General features: G+C 37.8%; 1 protein-coding gene across 6 annotated transcripts in view; it reads right to left on the bottom strand.

Moving 5' to 3' along the window:
- KCNIP4 (potassium voltage-gated channel interacting protein 4) overlaps positions 1-21,451 on the bottom strand; it is a 389,223-nt gene that overhangs the window by 168,367 nt on the left and 199,405 nt on the right. The gene's annotated exons all lie outside the window — the stretch shown is intronic.

Below are 21,451 nucleotides of genomic sequence, written 5' to 3'. Positions count from 1 at the left end.
ACAAAACTTATTCTAAATCTAGAAAACGAATGGTACAAGTGCTAAAGTAGCTTTTCTTAGTTTCTGAAATAAAAAAGTGAAGTTCCTAAACCCAGCTTAAGTTAATCTATGAAGGATATTGTGATTAATCTTGAGCTTGGGTTTTTACTATGATATTTACCTTTTAAATAGGAATGCTTTGAGTCTAACAATGTTTGGCTTAGTCCAAAAACTCTAGCACTCAGAAAGTGAGCTTATTATAATAATCCTGTAAGATAAGGTTAAGGAAGCAAAGAGAAACATTTGTAGCATTTAAAGTATAACTTTTAACAAATTATGACCATTTTTGCAATGATGACTCAAAGGCAAGCCACATTCTCACTGAATGGGTCAGAAATTGAGCTGATTAAGAATACTTTCCTGTCTTAATGACTTCTTCATTATTGCTGAACTATTAAATCAATTTTTATAGTGAGCAAGTGAACTACATTTTGTCATATCTCAATTGTCAACTCGCAGAACAACAATTTCAGCATCCCATTCTGCCTTCCATTACACCCTATTACTCCTGAGAATAATTACTCTTGTTCTGGTAACCTGATTCATCTCAGACTACTTATCTAGCCATAAAATTGGCCAGAATGTGAACTCTGAGCTCTTTGCTGAGTAAGGGGCAAACTAATGCAATTTAGATTGAGGTTGAATAAATATACCTAATGAACATAGTAACTTTTGTCTGAATGTATTACAAAATTAGAAAAATCTAACTGTGCATAATTCCTTTTACCATCAGCTGCAGGTTACAAGTGAAGTAAGGCAGACCTCTAATGGACCTCTTATCCCAGGGATCTTATCAGGTGTTCAGTGGCAAACTTGGTATTTTAAGGTAAGGTAATCTCATGGTCTTGCAAACATAAATTTAAATCTCAGACTTCAAAGGAGGTAACTCAGATGGCATATTAATATAATTTCAAAATTTAACACTTATATCCTCAGGCTAAATAAAATTTGATTCACCATGGAAAAAAAAAGTTCTTTCTAATGAAAAAATAGTCAAGGACTTTACTGAGATGATAGATTACTTTCCAAGAGGACAGATTACATTCTCCTATAGTGAAGAATATGGTCTTATTCTCCAAGGGGTATAATACTCACTGCACTTGAATATTATGAATTATCTGCAGAAATTTTGCCTTTCCAGAAATATCAGGTACACTAAACAAGATAAATCTCTGTCTGCTTTTTAGGTGCATCTGTTAAGAATGTCACCATCAGAGAAACTTATGCAGGCAGCATCTTGGTTCTGTTCTTATTCAAAGTTCTTCAGACACAGACAAGAAGTGGCTGTATATAGATTACTTTTTCCCACCAGCAGAAACTGTCTTTTCTGGTTATCTAGAGACAGCCCATCACTTTGTAGAGACACTGCTAGAAGAAAATGCTGAGTATGAGCTTCTAGTACCAAAAGAATAGATCAAATTGTGGATGTACAAAAGTCTGATCTGATGTACCTACAGCAGCTGGTAAGCGTTACTGGCAAAATATTGTAATGCCTATGACCAATAAAGGAATTGTCCTCAATGTTCCCAGCAACTCACTTCTCTGGGAACTCTTTTTGTTTTCTCTTTCAGATGTTTGGTTTATTTTCTGTATTAGAATTTGGTTTTAGTAATGAGGGTTAAACTAATAATCACATTTCTTCTGTGTGAAATTAGATTGTATTCCCTACAATAACTGATATAACCATTGATAAATAAATATCTGATTAATAAACATGTATTTATCTGATCCCCTATCTTTTTTCTTTCATTATCTCAAATCATCAGCAATAAGAAAATAGCTCTTGTAGTGCACTTTGGATGATTGAAATTTTGTCTGTTTACAGAAGAACATTTTTTGACTATTGATCCAATGAAGAAAACGTGCTTAGAGAACCACATACCTCTAGAGATACCTCTGGGAAAAATGACTGCAGAAAGGAAAAAACAGAGTGGTTGTGTCAGATTAAATCATCTGCCTCATTAGATCTAGGCAGCATTCAGTCTGGCTGAACTGAACTTTTTATCAGGTGCTGAACAATTAATCACCAGAGAAATAGGTCAGATAACTAAAGGAAGAACTCTCCTATAAAAAATAGTAAACAAAATAACAATGGCTAAAACACAAGGACTTCTCTAAACCTTAAGAAGATGTACAATTATTTGTATGCAAAAAAGACCAACATTCTAAAGCTGAGGAATATTTTGAGTGAAAACTACTGAAGGAAAAACCAGCCAAAAACACATAATAAAAATTAGGAATTCTGTAGGAAGATACATTAGATGATCAAATGTTGCAACCCTGTGATAAAGAGAGAAGCTTTAGTTAAAAACTCACTTTTCCTCTGTGGTAAAGTATCTACATTACTTATAAATGTGAGAGTAAGAGTGAACATATTGAAAAAACGGAAATAACCAAATGAATTTACGCATTTAAAACTCCCATAGGAAACTAATACTTTTTTAAAATGTTAATTATAAAATACTAAGTTTGCAAAAAAGCATTGCATTGATAACTCAGAGTGTAGGACTCCATCCATCTATTTCCTTGGCATCCTTTCAGTTACATTATTTATCTGCTTCGGTCTCTGTAGATGTATAGCACTAGACACACACATTATTACTGAGTGACAGCCAGTTTTGAGCATAAACACTCTTCAGCAGACACTGACCTGGGAACACCAGGTTTTTCAGCAACAATGGACCAGAAGCCTTCAGAGGATGACTCAGAGATGACAGACTGCTTGAAGGAGGCTTTGAACAGCTGAAGGCACCTATTACAAATTCTCATGGCTAGCAAGTTGCTTTTCTTAATTGACTATTTCTTGTTTTCCTAAGATTGTATACATAAATTGCAGCTTCTAGTATGAAAAATGGGAAGAGCTTTTCTCTTATTCATTCTGCCCAGCACTGGCTCGCTGACCAGTCATGCAGGATGCACAACCTGGTCAGATGCTCACATGCACATAATTCCAAGCAAACTACAGTACATGCTGCTGTCTACAAATGACTTGCTAGTGCTGTCTGAGCTACACATTTAATCAAGAAAAAATTCACTGGAGTTCTGTTTTAAAGATTTCTATCTACTGCTCACTTATCCCCATATGAGGAGTTGTTCCAACAACTGTTTTGATTCAATTTATCCTGCAATTTATGAAGACTTAACTGAACAGATTACTTCTAAGAAATTCCTGAAATTATTAATATTATAATTTCATAAAATATTTTTGTCTTTTGCCCACTGTCAGTTCTGCCTAATCATTTCACATTGGTCCATGTTTGCTTCCATACTTCACAATTCTGTGCATAACTCTCTTAGACATCTAGACCAATTTAAGAAAGAAAAATGGCATAAAAGGCCCTATGTTTATTACACGCTATTTGTTGGATGAAATGCTAGTCATTATGAATCTTCTGAAATGAATATCAAGGAAAATCTTGACAGAGCACTGCAACAAGCTGCTCAGAGAGTTCATGAAGTCTCCTTCCCTGGAAGTGGTCAAAGCCTGCCTAGATGTGACCCCATGCAACTTGCTCCATGGGGCTTGGACTAGATGATCTCCAGAGGCCCCTTCCGACCCAACCATTCTGTGATTCTGAGGTGTTACTCCTTTTCCATCCATGAAGAACACTGTGAGGAAGGACATCACCGTGGAAATGCTCACATTACCAGCAGATCATAGCCTAGATGGCAAAACCACTCCAGAGGCTGCTGTAGTTTCAGAGCAACCACAAGTAACTCCCACTTCATTTCCATATACAGTCCTTGTCAAAAATTGCCATAAATATCACAAGCAACAACCTATGTGTCTGTGGTTTTGCTCTTTTTTCCAGCTGATGAATGGGAAGTTGTTAATAGCCAAGATTACCAAAATGGGATTAGAAGCTGCTTTGATATTTCAGAGAAATCAAGTGTTTCAGTAATTTAGCTCTATTTCTGTTGCAGCAATTTTAGCTGCAAAGTTCTACTGATGCCACTCTCAGGACTCCTAAACAAGGATTTTAGATAGATACCAATAACAGAGATATGGAACCCACATTTTACTGTAATATATATGGCTACTTCCATGCCATTCTTTTTTATTGGATGTTTTACCTGCAGTTAGACATTTCCTAAAAAGCAAGGTATTTCTATTTAAATATTTTTGATCAGTCATCTAATTCTGATTTCTTCTCTGAACCTTATTCCTAATGGTGTAGGTTTCAATGCACACCTTGATAAAAAGGGGTCTATTTTTCTGTTTATTTAATTAATAAGTGATTTAGCTTTTGAAAAGCAATCCAGGTTTTCCGCAAAACTTTAGGACAAAGCCATTTTAATTTAGGAATGGGCTGACTTCATGATGCCTCAACCTCTCTGTCCCTAACACTTTACCCAGACAAAATAACATAGAAGGAAGATACATAGAAAACCTCTTCCATTTCTTCTTCAAGTTCACATGATCCTTATACATGAAGATCACAAAGTACCTCTGAGAAAAGTACTAAGAGTATATTGAAATCCCATAAATCAATATCCTGACTATGGCATAATCTCAAGATGGTAACCTCTTGTACATATAGCTACTCAGTTCTTGTATCTCACTTTACTTATGAACAACTATAGGAAAAACTTGCCTTACAAGAAGAAAAAATTTTAAATAGATACTAAGGAATATCTATGAAAAAAGTTTCCTGATTTAGTATAAACAAATTACTCTTTACACCTAATAAATTACTGTTTAAAAAAAACCAGTAAAGTTTATCAAGAAGGACATAACCTAATTCATGAAGAGTTAATCATTTAGCCTAGGGACAAAGCCTGTGCAATCCACAGCCCATGAAAGTGAATAAATGTATTCTGCTACTCCTCACTTCAGGAGCTGTCATACAATATTCAAAACAACTATTTGAAAATACTTCTATAACAACAGTAAAACCACTCAGCAGTTAAAGGCAACTGGGCAAAACCACAGAAAGCATACTGCAATCTAAGTGAGTGAAATGCATCATAAAATAACATTTAACTGAGAGATAAAGTCTCTGGAACTCACAACCTACTAAAGTGTATAAATCCTTTCTGCTACTTATCACTTTTAGAGCTGCCATACAATATTAAAAACACTTGAAAATACTTCTACAACAGCAGAATCACTCAGCAGTTGAAGGCAATTGGACAAAACCACAGAAAGCACACTGTTATCTGAGTGAGTGCAGCAGAAACATAAGGGAGTATATAAAATATTTACTCTGAAAATACCTCATTATTTTCAAAAAGACGAAAACCATTGCATACTATTATGATGATAAACATAATTTGCATTGAAGAGTCTGAAGGAAGCAGACGATTTCTTACACTAGATATTATGACACTAAATAGAGTGTCTTGATTTACATCACTGCACCTGATCCTTCTAAATTCACAAATTTCACAAAGTTCAGAATCATGACAATCCAGTGTAATGCAAGTTATCTTCAGGCTTTTGTTACCAAGATAGGGCCACAATAGGACTCTGAAACCTCAGTCTCTACCAAAGCTTCAGAATGAGTTTTAGCATCCTGTATTGGGTTCACTGTGTTAGAGATTATTACTGACTCTGAACTCCAGGTATATATAGGATGTGTTTTATATACTGCAAACTATTAAACTGTGGGGGGGAAAAAAAAAAAAAGGTTTTGTTGGGACATATTAACCTCTGTGAAAAAGAAGGGATATAACATACCCCATCTCATAAAACTATAAAAATGTCCTTATAAAACGAAACATTTTCAGAAAGCTGAGACCAACTTCCTCACTGATTTCCAGAAAAGCACATGGATAGTCTGACTATACTTGGTTTTTTAGCATTCTATTTAAAAACTTCTCTAACATTTAAACAATTTTTCAGTGCATATACTTTCCCTTCAAGAGTGGAAATTAATAGCCTTGATACTTATTAACATATTGATAAGTTTTTCAATTCTCTAGTAAAAGTGTAAAAATCTTTATTTTTTCCTATTTTAATCAGTTCAAATCTTTAAATCTCAAGTTTAAGTAAAACTGGGCAAGAAATCAGCACTGCTCCTGAACTAAGAGGAAAAAAAATTCTTCAGTCTGTGAAATTTAGCTAACGCTCACTAACACACACCATTCTTTATATCTGTTACTGGATTCTCATGTAACATGCCTTCTATGTCATTCACAGAAGTAAAACAGCACAGAGGAATGGGGTATATATGTCTTCCAGTGGTTTCCTCTAGCTGGCATGCTGGAAACCTGTCCTGCACTAGGTAGGAAGAAACTTTCAGGCTCTGTTCACACACAGACTCCCAGACTTCTGGCCATTGAGGCAGGCAAAACAGAAATTTTGCTTACAGAAATAATACAACCACCTTTAGACACCTTCACTACATTTTGAATTGCCTTTCCATTATCAGTTTCTCCAGCCACAGCCACAAGTAGAAACAACAATCAAATTATGTTTTTTACAAGGGAACCCAAACAGATGTGACAATCAGTCTTGACAGAGCCCACCCAAGCATGCCAAACAGCCTAAAATGTAAATATAGATCTCTTCCCCCCCCCTCCCCTTCCCCCCCCCCCACAGTCTTTGCAGCCTCTAATGCTGGAAATAACTTTTATCATAACATTTATCATGTTAATTGGTGTTTCTATTTAAAACTTACCACAGAACATAAAGAAAACCAAAAATTCATACATTTAAGGGAATCTCTATGCTGTTATTTAAACGGGATATAATGTACTCAAACACAAACATAAAATCCTTATAAAAATGCACTTGATCTCTGCAGGGCTTTAAGATTCTATAACAAGATTCTAGCAAGTCCATGCAAGACAGCAACACAGACAGAGAACCAGCTGTAACTTCCTTATTAAAAATCACTTGAAAGGAAGACTGTGTTTCTTGAAAGGGTTACATAAACAGGACTACTTTAGACGTTTTCATGGGGGAAAATTTTGCTTAACCATAATTTTTGTTATGAAACCATAATTAGTCAACAAAGTTTTCTTTTTCACAGGTGTAAGTATGTACACTGTATTCAAATGCCAGCCTACAGGAAGATTTGAGAATACAATATTCTTTCAGTAGTTGAGAAACAGACCACTTCAGACTGTAAACTAATAAAACACTAGGATGCAATGATTGTCATTACATTATCGGCCCTGCTGCAAGCAGTGGTTTTCTAGTCAAACTCTTCACATGGTATGAAGAGCTCTTAGAAATAAGGTAAAAATAATAAAAAAATAATAAATATTCCACTATTCCACATGTAAATAGCACATGTAAAATAGTCCTCTTGGTTTTACCTTTTACTCTTTTACAAAGAAACAATATTGCTAATAGAGGAGGGGATCTGTCTAAGAAAAACAAAGCATCAAACAATAACATTTGCACATGATTGCCCTTAGTGAATGTTCAAGTTGCTTAGTTTGAATGTGAAGATTGTAGTTCTTCCTCAAGCACAGTTTAAAATGTTAACAGTAAATTAAACATTCAACAGGTTTTTAAATACTATAAAAGATGTATCTTGATCTTATAACAATTCTAGTAGACAATGCATTAGAAAACAATTTTGAGTACAAGACAGTTTGAAGGCAATATGATTGCCTGTAATCATACTAAAATCTGCTTTACCCTCCCCTCTACTTTAAATGCACAGATTTAAAACAGGAGTAAGAGATTCAGACTTTAACCTCTAAGTTTATCCTGGCAGTTTCCCGGGCACCAGTTTATTTCTCCTACAAAATTAAACCACCACAACCAACATCCACAACAGACAGCCACTGCTGTGCACGTCGCTCTCGGGGTGATTCGGGTAGTGCCTTACATCAGTTCACAGGTGCTCCTGCCTCGCTGCAAGAGAATAACCAGAACAGAAAAATGACGAGCCACCGAAAAGCACTCCCTTACCTTCTAAACCTGCTTCAATCAGCCCAAACTGTTCCAACACTTTTACAAAAAGCACAATCACGATCAACACCGCTATCATTTCAAGCCCTTCCAAGTTCATGGTGAGTTAGGTCATGGTCTGACCACCGCCACCGAGGAAAGTGTTCTTCTGCCTGGCTTTCTTTGCAAAGCCATTAAACTAGGCGCGGAAGGCTCCTGCGAGGCAAGGGGGCGAGTGGGAGGGGAGCGCCTGGGAGCACATCCCGGCTACCCCAGCGGAGGCCAGGAGAGGCGGGCGGCTCAGCTCCGGCCTGCCGGCACGGCCCGGCTCGGCACGGCCATGCGGGCAGCGGGAGCCGGCCGGCGGGACACACCCCGGGATCGCCGGGAAGGAGCCCGGGGAGAGGCCGGCGCTGCCGGCGGCTCGTCCCGGCGGGGGGAGCCGCTCCCGGGCTGGCGGCGGAGCCAGCGGCGGGCGCGGAGACGTTGCCGCGGCAACGCGGGGAGCGGGGCGCGCCGGGCACGGGCACGGGCACGGGCACGGACACGGACACGGACACGGACACGGACACGGACACGGACACGGGCACAGCCCCGGACACCGGCACGGGCACAGCCCCGGACACTGACACGGGCACAGCCCCGGGATCAGCCCTGGGCACGGGCACAGCCCCGCGGAGCTGCCCCGGCGCTGGAGCGGGCTCGGGGTGACACCGCTGTCCCTGGAAGGGGCGGGACAGGCAGCCGGGGCACGAGTCCCATCGCCGCTGCCAGCTGTGGCTGGCTCCAGCCGGAGGATGTGTCGGTGGAGCACTTGCCAAGTTCTCCGTTAGTTCCTCCGGCTAAAATAGCTCCGTCGGTACGATGACATTCTACCTGTTGCATGTGGCAAGTAGTACACAACATTATATATGTAACAGCTAGCTAGGAATCCTTTTTTTGTTGGTTTGTTGGGAGGAGTTGTAATTAAAGTTAAAGAAAAAAGAAAAAAAGCTGTCTCAGATTCTTTAAGGCTTATTCTGTGGACTGATTTGGAAATCAAAAATTGAAAAGACAAATAAAGAATCATAGTCTGAACCATAGAATGGTTTGGTTTGGAAGGGACTTTAAAGATCATCTAGTTCCTGTGTCCTCACCAAGTAAGGGAACACCTACCACCAGACCAGATTGTTCAAAGCCCCATCCAATCTGGCTGTGAACATTTCCAGGGATGGGGCAAGAAAAAGGAGAAGCAAGCTCTTTTTTTTTTTAATTGTTTCTCACTTCAGCAATATTTTCTAAACAAAGTCCTTTCCATGGTAAACATTCCCAGTGAAATACAGGAATGCTGACCACAGGACTGAACTGGTACCTTATACTGCTAGCAGCCACTGGCCTATCTGCTACAGTCTGGCATTGTCACATGCAGTGTATTCATAGTTGAGGATTTACTCTTTAAATCGCTTAAAAATTTTGCGTCTAAGAAGAAATTTACAATAGCAAAACAGCACCTCTATTGCAGAAAAAAATGAGCAGGGGAACAATTGCAACTAATTTAATCCTGTCTGGTAGAGCACTGTCCCCCTCATGGTTGAAATCAATTACTGCCAAGGGCTCAGTATTCTTTCTTTCCTTAGATAAGATTAAAAAAAATTCATTGTGTTATGTGAGAACCGGCAGAAACTTCTAAGTCCCCCAGGTATACTTGCATTATAATGGGTGTTGTCATTACTGAAAACAGTGGAATGAACTGAGAGTAATGGCACTAGCAGATAGATTATAAGTGCCTTTTTTTTGTACAGTGGCTAGATAAAGCCTTACAGCAAATGTTCACGTGGCACTATTCTAAGATTTTTACTCAGGATTGGGCTCCCTTAAGCTGGTTAAGCTTTCAGAAAATCTATGTTTCAACACTCCATCCTAAATATTTCAGTTCGGCAGGCAGATTTTCATTGGGAATCTTTGGTTTTACTTGCTGCAAACTTTCTCCTTATGTTCTTTTTTTTTTTTCTCTCATTCAATCTTTGTTCCAAACAAGGATAATTGTCTTCTCCCTCTAAGCCATTTTATCAATGGCTGTAAGGAAAGTAGGTCCAGCTTTCCTTCAATGTGGAACTAAAATAGACTAATTTATCAGCATCAGGAACACAACATCTGCAATCTTGTATGCCTTTACCCAAAAGGTGGATACAACTTGTGTTTGGATGCAACTTCATCACCTGAAAGGATCACTCCTTTTAATTAATAGCTTTTGGTAATATTGATTTGCTGAAAATTCAAAAATGAAAACACTTTTTAAAGGACTTTTTTAAAGGCACTTTTGTGACAGTTCCACTTACTCAGGGCTGAAAGCAAAAAAGTGGAAAGCAGAGCTTGTGGTGGCAGTGCTGCAAAACTGGCAGCTGCCATTGCCCTGCAAACTGGATTGCCATGGCTGGCAGTGACTAAACAAACACACATGTCAGGGATCTGCCTCCTCGGGTGTCAGCAAACTGAAGAGTATTTCCCAGAGGTGTAGATGTACTGAACCTATGGCCAGTTGTGACTCTGCTTCCAAGAAACAGAAGAGAAATGCAGAAGAAATTAAGAATTAGTATGATGGCTATAGTTTTACAGGTAGATGCCAAAGCACAGTAAGAATGATAATCTCCAGGGAAGGCAATGTTGTTGCAAGAAAGCTGTGACTAAACTTCTATTTCTCAAGTTCTGTGAACCAGCCATGATAATTCTTTTTTTTCCTCCTTTTTGATATGACTGTAGGTAATCTAATGTGCAGTTTAATACACCTTCACTCATTAGGCCATTGCTTTTGAGAAAAACAAAAGGTTTTTACAAAAACTTACAATATTTCTCCTGTAGGAATACAAAACAGCACAGATCTTTCTCTCATCTTCACCTTCTTACCTGCTTGAAAATGGACCTGACTCAGTGATAGGTAGGGTTACAAACTGCTTCACACTATTTGTCTCTCCAAGTACCTCACCAAAACCAGTGATGTGGTGTATTGCTTTATTTTTTGTCTTCATGAAGACCAAAAAAAAAAGTGATCTTCATTTACCTATACAGTTCTATCTAAACATGACAGGAAGAATGAAGCTAACAATTGAAAGTGTTGACATTTTTTTTTTCTCTTGCCTAACTACAAAAGCTTAAATGTATTGTAGAATTAGGCTTTTAAAAAGTGTTCTAGTAGGAATGCAGGAAATAGGAATGGGAGGAAAGATATTAAGTCATAAATTACATGCTGTATAGGTTTTTTAGACACAAGAGCATGAAGGCCTGTTTTTCTTATGTGTAACTGCAAATTAAAGGTTTCAGTCTTAACGTATTATAAATGCTGTCTCCTTTTCATCAAAGCATTTTGCAGCATTATATTTTACTGTGAAAGTAAATATATTAAATTGAAGTAATTGTTATATTTTCAGCTAGGAACATATCTAAATGGTCACTTCTCATCTTGTGATGGAGCTGTAAACCATAACACAATGACTCCATTTATTTTACCATGACTAAGATCCTCCATACCATTAATCTTAACTGCTATTGCTTAATGCTATATATCATGAAATGTTAATGCTAAAAAATTACCCAATCCATTTAGACTGAAAATGATGAGTTGGTCTACAGATGGAGTCCCAGTAATGGTTATATTTCTTACACTTCATTTTCTTACACTCTTATGCTCATTTGGATGCTGCTAAGCCACTCCCAGATTTTCATCATGGTTTCCTGGAGGACAATCACTAACCTCTGATATTCCTTACCACATCTCAAAATACTTTATGGGAATCTGGCCTGCAGAAATCAGTCTCTTGGATTTTGTTTAATACACAAAAGATTAGTGATCAGAGCTAAACTTGATGGCCTTGGATAAAGCAGTGGGGGCTGCACATGTGTAATACCAGATTTGTGGGGGAAAGTTAATGATAGAGTTGATTGGCAGAGCTGGGTGCAGAAGTCAATGCACTGCAAGAGAAAAATGAAATGGAATGCCAGTGTGTCTCCCATGCCACATATGAAGTCTGAGAACATAACCTGTTATAGAGGACACAATTTCTTGATTTTGACTAGGAAAAACTTAAATAATACTTTTTTTTAATGGTAAAAATCACGATGTCAAGAGAGAGCAACCTAATGATTCCTTTATAAGCAATATCCCTCCAACTTATTATAAAGATTCTTAATATTTTGCCTACTTTTAATAAGAATAGCTTTGAAAAAATATTCTAACATCCAACAGAATCATTAAAATATGTATTCCATGTAGATATTTAAAAGATCATAGTTTTTTAATCCTAAAATGGGAAAACCCACTCTTTTTTTCCAAAGAAGAAAATGGGCCAGAGAATCTTAATGTATCATGAATTCAAATATTTTATTATCTTAGCAGCTAGCTGTTATTACACTATAATTGTCCTTTTTCTCACTCTTAACATTTACTACTAGCAATATAAATTAAGAGAATGAACTAAGACATTATTTTTTTAAATGACATAAATAAAACCTAGTAAATCTTCCAGCTCATCAAATCATTGAGAAAACCAGAAATAAGGTACAAACGTGTCTCTTTTAATTTAACACTTTTTCTTAGTAATTATTTAATGAATCTGAAAAAAAGTGACAAAATGCTATGATGTATTCAGCCACTCTAAATGCTAACTCTGATAAGGGTTAGCATTGCAACTTTCCCTATAGGCATTAAGCCAGCATGACTTCCATAGTTTTCCCAGATTAATCACAGGTAAAAAAAGATTACAACGTTCTGACATCACAGTGCCTTATTTCTACCTTTTCACAACTTTTATCTAAGTTTGCATCCTTAACTGCCCAATGTTTTTCAGCTGTCACAATACAAGGAGCTGCCACAGTTGAGTCTTGATGATGCTAATATCATGTCAGAAGATTTCTTCCCTGTCCCACACAGGAAGCCACAGTTACTGATCTGCTCCTAAAGCAGCATTTCAGACCCATGGCAGCAGGCAGCAATAATTCCAGGGGCTGGCATGGAGGTTGTATGTCATGCACATTGTCTCCCATGGTGTGAGCAGGGCAGGGCATGACGTAGTCATGAAGCAGAAGTTCTGTCTCTTCACACTGAGTGCATAGTTAGATGGCAATACATAAATCCTGTGCTTTTCCAGAACTGATTGAAATAGAAAGAACTATGCACAGCAATTACTCATAAGCAGGCTTTTCAAAGACTAACAGAAAACATCTTTACATGATGTAGTTCCAGCTGAAAAGTACAAGATCTGGATAATATCATAACATCACTCCAGTTTTGGGTTGCTATAAATGTCAGAAGCAGCACAAAATCTGTCAATATATCACTTATTCCTTATAACCTTCTGAATATTATGTGAGTATTCTGGAGCCCTTAATATGGAATTATGTTTCAAATTTATCCTTTTCCATGCAGTGAAAATATGGCTCCCTGAATCTGGTAGTGTATATTTCTGGAAACTATAACACTTACTGTGACCATGAACAATGTCATTAGAAGACAGAAATTTTCTCATCACATACCATTCTGATAACTCCATCTTTGCTACAGGGGTTTAAACTGCATTAAAAAAAAAAACCCTTCAGAAATTTTCAATGCCATAAAAATGTCAGATAACCGTATTTTAAAGCTGTCTATGGAAACTGAAGATGAAAAATACTTGGCTGTTGTAGTTCCACAGCTTCAGTTCAACTGTTTCTTGTGATTTGTTTGCGCTGCTACTTTATTAACAAGGAATTTTTTCAAGTGTTTGCACTTGAGGGAACATACTGATCATTTTCCAAACTACAGAAAAATTCCTAGACTTTCAAAGTCACATAGAATGACAGGAGAGTTACCAATTGTCATTTGTAAAACTCTTATGCATCTTCAACAACAGAGAACTAATGTGGGCAGCTTAACTTTGATTTTTGAGATAGAGCATGTCAAGTGATGGTGATTTGATTTCTCCGAATAACACAGTGCCACAAGGAGCTCAGTGCCACTCACAGCTGTGGGATGCCTGCACAGGTGGTAGCAGGCCTCCAGCAGCTTATTTCACCATGGGTCATCAGGCCTTTTGGTACACATGACCCACACCTGCAGTGCACTTCAGAGAGGGTGTTATTCTGCCAGGCATAACCATGTGAGTTAACACTCATGACACGAGTGGTTTCATTGGAACCTTCCTAGACATGTCAGTCCTGCAGTCTTGTAACCTGGAATGAGTAAGAACTCATTCCTCCCTTTCTACTTAAAAGTCTAGTCTATATTTAATGCCTTCAGAGCAACAGCTCTAAGATTCAGTGTTTCTTCCCTGCCCAGCAACTAAATCTTTAATGCAGGCTTCATGGGTTTGCTCCTCAGCTATTGTGACCTCCTCTTTTCTGTCTTTGTCCAGTGCTGTCTTGCTCCTCTTTATCCACTTAGGATACTGCCACAAAATTCGTCTTTCTTGCTTACCACTCCAACAATTTCAGACTTCCCTTTGCATTTCTAGTGGATCCACTTCATCACATGCAAAATATCTGCTGTCACCTTCAAGGCCAGTCTTAAAATACCACTGCCATACTCCTCAGTGTTGACTTCTAGAGAATATTGAACTGTTAATACACCCAAGTAGTCATTTTAGCCTTTCTTATTCATAAATTAGAACTTATTCATAAGAAATGTTTCTGGATTTAATACAGCCTCTCAATATTCTGAAATATTATTATAACTGCATGTGGATGCTGACATTTTTGAAGCCACAGCTATAGAAAGGGGGTGAGAAATTCATGAGAAAATGTAGTAAAATTTTCATCCAGATAGCAAAGGGAGAAGACACATCTTAAATAATTAGAAATATCATTAATAATTAGAAAAAAATTCTGTGGTTTACTAACTCTTTTGCTTCAGATAATTGGAAAACTGTCAGGCTTTCTGCAGACGTTAGCTGTGAACATTGCATTAAATTGACTTTATCACAAATATGATTAGGAAATTTATCTGTAGACTTAAAATAAAGAGACTGACAGAAGAGTTCCTCCAGTTCAGCTGATGCAGCATGTGGATGTTCTCCAGACTTTTCCTCCTAATCCCTTGCTGGTTCATTAGCAGCTCACGGCAGTCAACAAGAGACTTATGCCAATCAACAGAAAAAGTCCCAGGAAAGCCTAGCTCATATGCCCATGGAAAACAACTTGAGAGTCTGGAGAAAGACAGCATTTTTCATAGTTCTGCTTTTAAAAACCCAGAGAACCACAAAGCAAGACAGAACCAACAAGCTAGGGAAATCTGAAGCCGATGTCTATAGAACCCTTCAGCCTAACTTATAACTTAAACCCTAGAGTGCTGTTAGTCCAAAGAGCAACCTCCTACTTTGCCCAGAAGTTTTTATTGAGACAAATCACAGAACAAAAGAGTGGCAAGTTCTTTTTGTTTGTTTGTTTTTCAGACTGGTTATACAAAGCCAACCATCATATATTAAATAAATAAGGCAAGCTGACAGACACTCAGTTTCCAATTCTGCCCTATTGCCCACTTGGAACACTATGAAGGAGCCCAACAAGTTTCTTCCTAACAATTTGAGAGTCTTTAGATTTATTTCCTGCAGATCTCTACCATGTATAAATCTGATACAGAGAACTCCATGTGCCTAAGCAAAGCTTGTTTTAGGTTCAGTCTGAATTTTGCTAGGAATGTTGGCCTGGGAGGAGGGTGATGCTAAGCCATCTTATTACAGGGACTCGTGAAGGGTGCATTAGGGTGCCTGAAGAACCATGGGGGATTGCACCATTTTTCCCATGGTCAATCAAACACTTAAAAATAACTATACCAACCATATATTTAATAATATTCTTTATCTCATTGATAGTCCATGACTATTAATGATTGTTTTAAACCACCTGATAGGGATAGATGGATGGCCTTTTTGTGTGAACAGCTACACAGAAACACACACTTGGGTGAGCAATCTCAGCAGACAGTCCAAACTACATCAGTTGCCTGTGTGATCTTTACAGCATACATTTGAAGAACATTAGTGAAACAATCCAAAAAGACCTAAAGCACTGACATTTTTTAATTAAATGAACAGAAAATTTCTGTGCATTGAGCACCAGAACTTAAATATTGCTAAACTCAGCAGAAATATTCTTAAATTAATAGGCAGGGAATTCTTCTTGTTATCTAATTTTTTTATCCCTTGCCTGTCTTTATGGAATATAAATGCCTGTATCACTACTTCCTTCCCCATTATTGCACTATTTGGTTTCCAGGGAATATTTTTCTTTATAAAGTGGGCATTTGCATATAAAAATATGTATTATTACAGCTGCATAATTCTGTTGATTCTTTAGTCCTCTGTGCTGTTTGAAAGCTACTTTTATTTAAATTCATATTTTCTGCACTGGAAAGATTAGGTCTTGATTCAAGCCTTCTCCACTTCAGTCTGTAAGGGGAATGTGTTTATGTGTGAGCCAGTAACCTTCCAAAATGGTCTGAAAATTTCTGGAGCAAAGACAGACCCCGTGGAGACACAAAAACCAAAAAGGACACTGAAATCTATTTACAAATTAATTTTTAAATGCATCAAGAGACTGTTGCTCTTTCATTATAATCTCTTACAAGAGTTTCTATAAAAGGCCAGGTAATATTTCCTTTGGTTTTATATTCACTAGCAATATATAATGAAGAGAGCTTTGAATGTTCCAGGGAGTTCAGCAATGTAAAAGAACATGAAATATAACATGTAACCTATCTCATTTGTCAAAACAAACAAAAACCAAGTAGGACACATGCAAAGCTTCACTACAGTTAGGTATTTATTTCTTTTGCTTTCTCTGAGTACCTCATTGGTTATTTGATAAATGGTGAATCCTCACTGAGTAAAAGAGCCCACATTTTCTCCTCATCTCTTGAAAACATAAAAGGGTTTGCTCAAGTAGCAAGGTTGAGCACCTTAAGGTCAGGCATCAGAGGATGCATGAGGTGTATGATGGCCCAGTAAAAATCTTTCATGCAGCTGTATATCAGTTTACATGACAGAGAAAAGATTCATTTCCACAGGCTGTCAGGTGATTAAAATATTCTGCAGAGTAAAACAAACAAACAAAATTGGATGCTTCTCTTCACATGGAAGATTTAAAAATGTAGTTGACGCAAGTAGACTGTGTCTGTGTTCTCTGTCTAGAAAAGTTCTAATGCTAAAACTTTGCTAGATAGGTTAAAACCAAAACCATTTTAAGACTTCTAAACAAATATTTTGAGATCACCTGCAAAACCAGTAAAGTCTAAAACTAAACGGCAGTAAAGGAAGAGCATTATGGAAGAAGGAAAAGAGATTCTGAAACACTTTCTTTTCCTCAAGCTGGGAACCAGACAAAATTGAAATGGCATCCTAAGATTGCAACATAGAAATTCATTGTAGAATGTAAATTACATTTACCCATGCATATCAGAGCTTCTCATATCAGAGGACAGGAGAACTGTGAAATTAAATATATACATACAACATGGTAGCGGCTGGAGGTATACATGTCTTATATTCCCTTTGCATTATCTGTATGCTCCTCCTTTGTAACTTCAGGTTGGGTTTTCTTCCCTCTGAGAAGTATCCCTCTGATCTATTTGCAGTCTTTTGCATCAGAAAAGAAAACCCGAGCTCTGTATTTAAAGCAAACAGCAGGGTCTGGCAAAGGAAACCCTTGGGAGCAAAGGTACTTGTCAGTAGAGAACTTTTCCAACAGAAATGCAATGCAGCAACACTGATGGTTGGAGGCAGAGTCCACAACTTCTTTTCAGTCTTGCTGCATATGAGGAAGGCAGACCATAGAAAGATGGCAAGATGAGTTTGTTTCTGTTCCCCAGAATCCACCTGCTCCACAATGCAGGCTACAGGACTTCCTGAGGGAAAGTAGGGACCCCACAGTATCCAACTGTATATATTCCACCTCCCGGGAATAGAACCAGGCTCAGGATTTTTCCCACGGTTTTACCTCTAGCAATGTTAAAAATCTAAAGCCATGATTTTTTGGTGCCTGTTTTGAAATCTACCTGACATGGCTTGTGTACGTACTGTATTTAATTGCTGGAAGAGTTTGAGGTCTTTAGTATTAGAGCAGTATTTTCATCTCATTGCTTGCAGAACTATTCATTTAAGTATAATTTATCTTAATGTTCTCTGGCTTTTTGTATCCTTGCACTATTTCCTGCTGCCATTTCCACTCACTAACAGTGTGTGTAATTCCATAGGTTTCTCTTTTGAACAAAGTTCTCACTGCTGTCCTTTGTCCCCAGCACTAGCAATTTGAAACATGAACATCAAATTAGGAGAAAAATGAGAAATTTTGCTTCTTCCAGGTTCTATTCTGCACTGTTACTACACTGAGACTACTCTGCAGTTGAGCCACAGATCACCATATTTTGACAATCCAGTTTTGTGTCAAATGAGTTTTCTCAGGCAAGTTCTTTATCCATGTCACCATGTATTCATTTAAATCACCTCTTCCCATCTCATATCTCATTGTGAAAGTGAAATATCCGTGTAATCTTTTCTATATTGCCAAACCAGAAATACTGGTACAGTAAAACAAAGCACCCTCTTTGAATTTATCAAAATACAGAAACATACATTTACTCCTCAGTGAAATGCCTGTGATGCTCTACCCAATGAGTATTGGGATCCTATTCTACTGTCTATGCTCCACTATAGTTGCATGTATCATCCTCAATACATGACCTGTGACACCCTAACAAACATCTTTGCTTTGCCTTTCCACCATGACCTATTTTAAGAGTTCTGTCATTTCTACATAGGGATGAACAATATGGTGGTTTTGACTACAGGAAAAACTGAACTTCCAGCACAAGTTTTTTGCACATATCTGCATATCCTTCCAGACTGTATCCTTCCTAGGTGGCCTTACAAGATGCTAGTTAAGACTAGAAATTGCAGGATAAAACACTTCTAACAAGAGAGATCAGGAGGTAGCTTTTTTGCTTCATAATAGATTTAACCCACCTGCCAACCTCTGTAAACATAACAGAGTAAGTTGTCTGATAAATAGAGGGAAAATACCAAAGAACTATTTGATGAAATATTCAGAAAGAACCCAGAATTACTCTTAAAACTATGGTATAGTCCCTAAAACTGCTAAGCCATGGATCACAGGTACAAAACTCTGTGGAGTCGTGGAGTGTGAGCTAAGTATTTATGCATCTGTTCTAACAATATTGTTTGTGATGTCAGACTAATGCTGATCCTTCTCCTCAATGAGATATTAATGTACTTAATAATTGCTTAATATTAGTGGCTTTCAAAAGTCATCACTATTAGGCATTTCACAGCTTCTCATTTAAAAAAAAATTAAATAGACAGTAAAGGAACAAAACTTTTGTCATATTAAGACCCAATAATTGACAAAGTATGAAAGCTTGAGATAGGCCTACAATTAAAGATGTGCATGCAGGGAAGGTGTCATGGGTAACCCAAAATGCCATTTGCATTCCACATCTGTGTGTGCTCAAAATTGTTACAGTCTCTTTAGGACACTGGTGAAGGGAGAGGGGTGGTACTGCAGGCTAAGTTTTGAAGGTCACTTGGGCAGGCAGCTCGTGCCCATCTGTCATGAGCTTTTTATGTTGCTGGGCTCTTGGTCTTTGCTTAGGCAGAGCTCTCTGGCCGTATTGTTTGGCTCTTGTGTTCTTGCTGTAGGGCCAAGGCAGTGCTTTTCCTTTTAGGGTTCTCTTTTTTTTAGTTTCATCTCACTTGGAGAGACTGCGGTTCCCACGTTAGAGCTGCTTGCAGCCCCACTCCAAATTGCCATCAGCCCCCACTCCAGGAGAGAAGACTGGAATTCCCCAGCCCAGCCACCTTGCCTTGCCTGCTCCTGATGCCTCCTGCCACAAGGACAGCGAATCCCTTCTGAGGGCTTCTAGTCCTTGACCTGCAGAACACCAGTCAGAGCTCCAGCTGGGAAAATGGCAGAGCAGGGGGAAGGACTGACACCTTCTCTGCCTTTGTCCTTGGCCCACATCCTTGGCTGAGGAGCGCCATCCTGGAGGGGAATGTGCCTGGTGGTTTTGGGTCTCTGTTCTGGGGAGTCTGCCAGATTCAGCAGTTTTGTATCTGGTGGTTATCTCTTGACTGTTACTGTTCCTTATAATAGTAAACTGTTATTTTTTCACTGACATCTACTTGGTTTTTTTTCCTTTTTGTTGTAAAGGAATTGGTTGAACATATAAAGAGAGGCAACTCAGACCAGAGTTCTCCTTTAAACTGCCTTAAACTAAGACAGAAGATTATCAGACTTTTCTTGGCTTGGTGTTTTTTGTTCATATGGGGACAATTTTCAATGATCCAGAATAAATTCTGAGACATTTAGAAAAACTTCATGGTTTGCAGAATTGTTCCTCATTCTGATTTTGACAACTTTCACATTGGTGAAACTTGTTCTGTGCATGAAGCTTTGAATCTGTCCTATTCCCAAATGACTGCTTCACATTGTTGCAAAAGTAGTGGAAGTGTTGAGCTAAAGACTTAATATAATAGTCATCTGAAACCAGAGCCATGTTTTAGCAATCAGTATCAGAGGTGCTGCTGGGAGTTAAATTCATACAGAATTCAAATTCTACAATCAGGATCACTGCAGCTGAATGAACCCATAGAAAACATGGCCTATACAGGACAGCAATAACACCCCCCTATATTTACTTTTGATATAGAAGACTTAAAATATAGCAAAAAAAATGTTCTGTGGGAAGCAAAAACTAAAAAAAATTTCAAAGATTTTTTTTTGTCAAAGAATGGAGACCCAGTTGTACAATTTTAAGGGATCTTAGAATTCCACCTTGTCCAATCTCTTGCGTTGAAATTTAGTGAATTTTTTTATTTAAAAAAAATTTTAATTACAGCACACACCCCTGAACTCTAACAATTTATCACTCTCTAGAAGTTGAACTCAACCCCAAGCCAGTGTTTTCCCCATCATCTTTCTTTTATTTGATCCAAATTAATTCTTGTCTATTCTTACTTCTCTGTAAACCAATTCTTCATGGAAGAAGATCTGGGGTAAAAAATTTAAACTGAAGTGACTAGAATTCTTTGAAGCATCACTTAATTTTCATCTTTTCATATTATCCTACATATGATGCTCTGGTACATTTATATTTTTTTAACTAGAAAACTGATCATCTGAGATGTTCTTGCTATTTTTAAACAGTTTTTTTAAAATGGAAAACAAAACAAACAAAAAAGTGTTTGGGAAATGCATATTCCTAACATAAAAATATAGAATTTCAGAACCATCCAGAATAATTTCAAAATTATTCCACAGCTGTGGGAAACTTACTTTCATTCACACTGACTACTTTGCTTTTATAATGTACTCCTTCTTTATTTCAGTTAAGAGCTTCCCTAGGCATTGACTGTGTTTTTATACACATTCAGAATGTCATCCCAGGTGTATGATATCCTAACTGATAAATGTTAATAAAATAAAACAAAATACCTAAACTTTAAATGAAGCATGACTGAACTGAAAAATCTGGTGTGCATATGATTTCTGTTCATTCAGGAAACCATTGAGTGCCATTTTTTGTATAAACTCATTTGGCTCCTC

This window comes from Haemorhous mexicanus, chromosome 4, assembly GCF_027477595.1.
Source record: "Haemorhous mexicanus isolate bHaeMex1 chromosome 4, bHaeMex1.pri, whole genome shotgun sequence".
Lineage (NCBI taxonomy): Eukaryota > Metazoa > Chordata > Aves > Passeriformes > Fringillidae > Haemorhous > Haemorhous mexicanus.
This window is presented reverse-complemented; position numbering and strand designations above follow the sequence as displayed.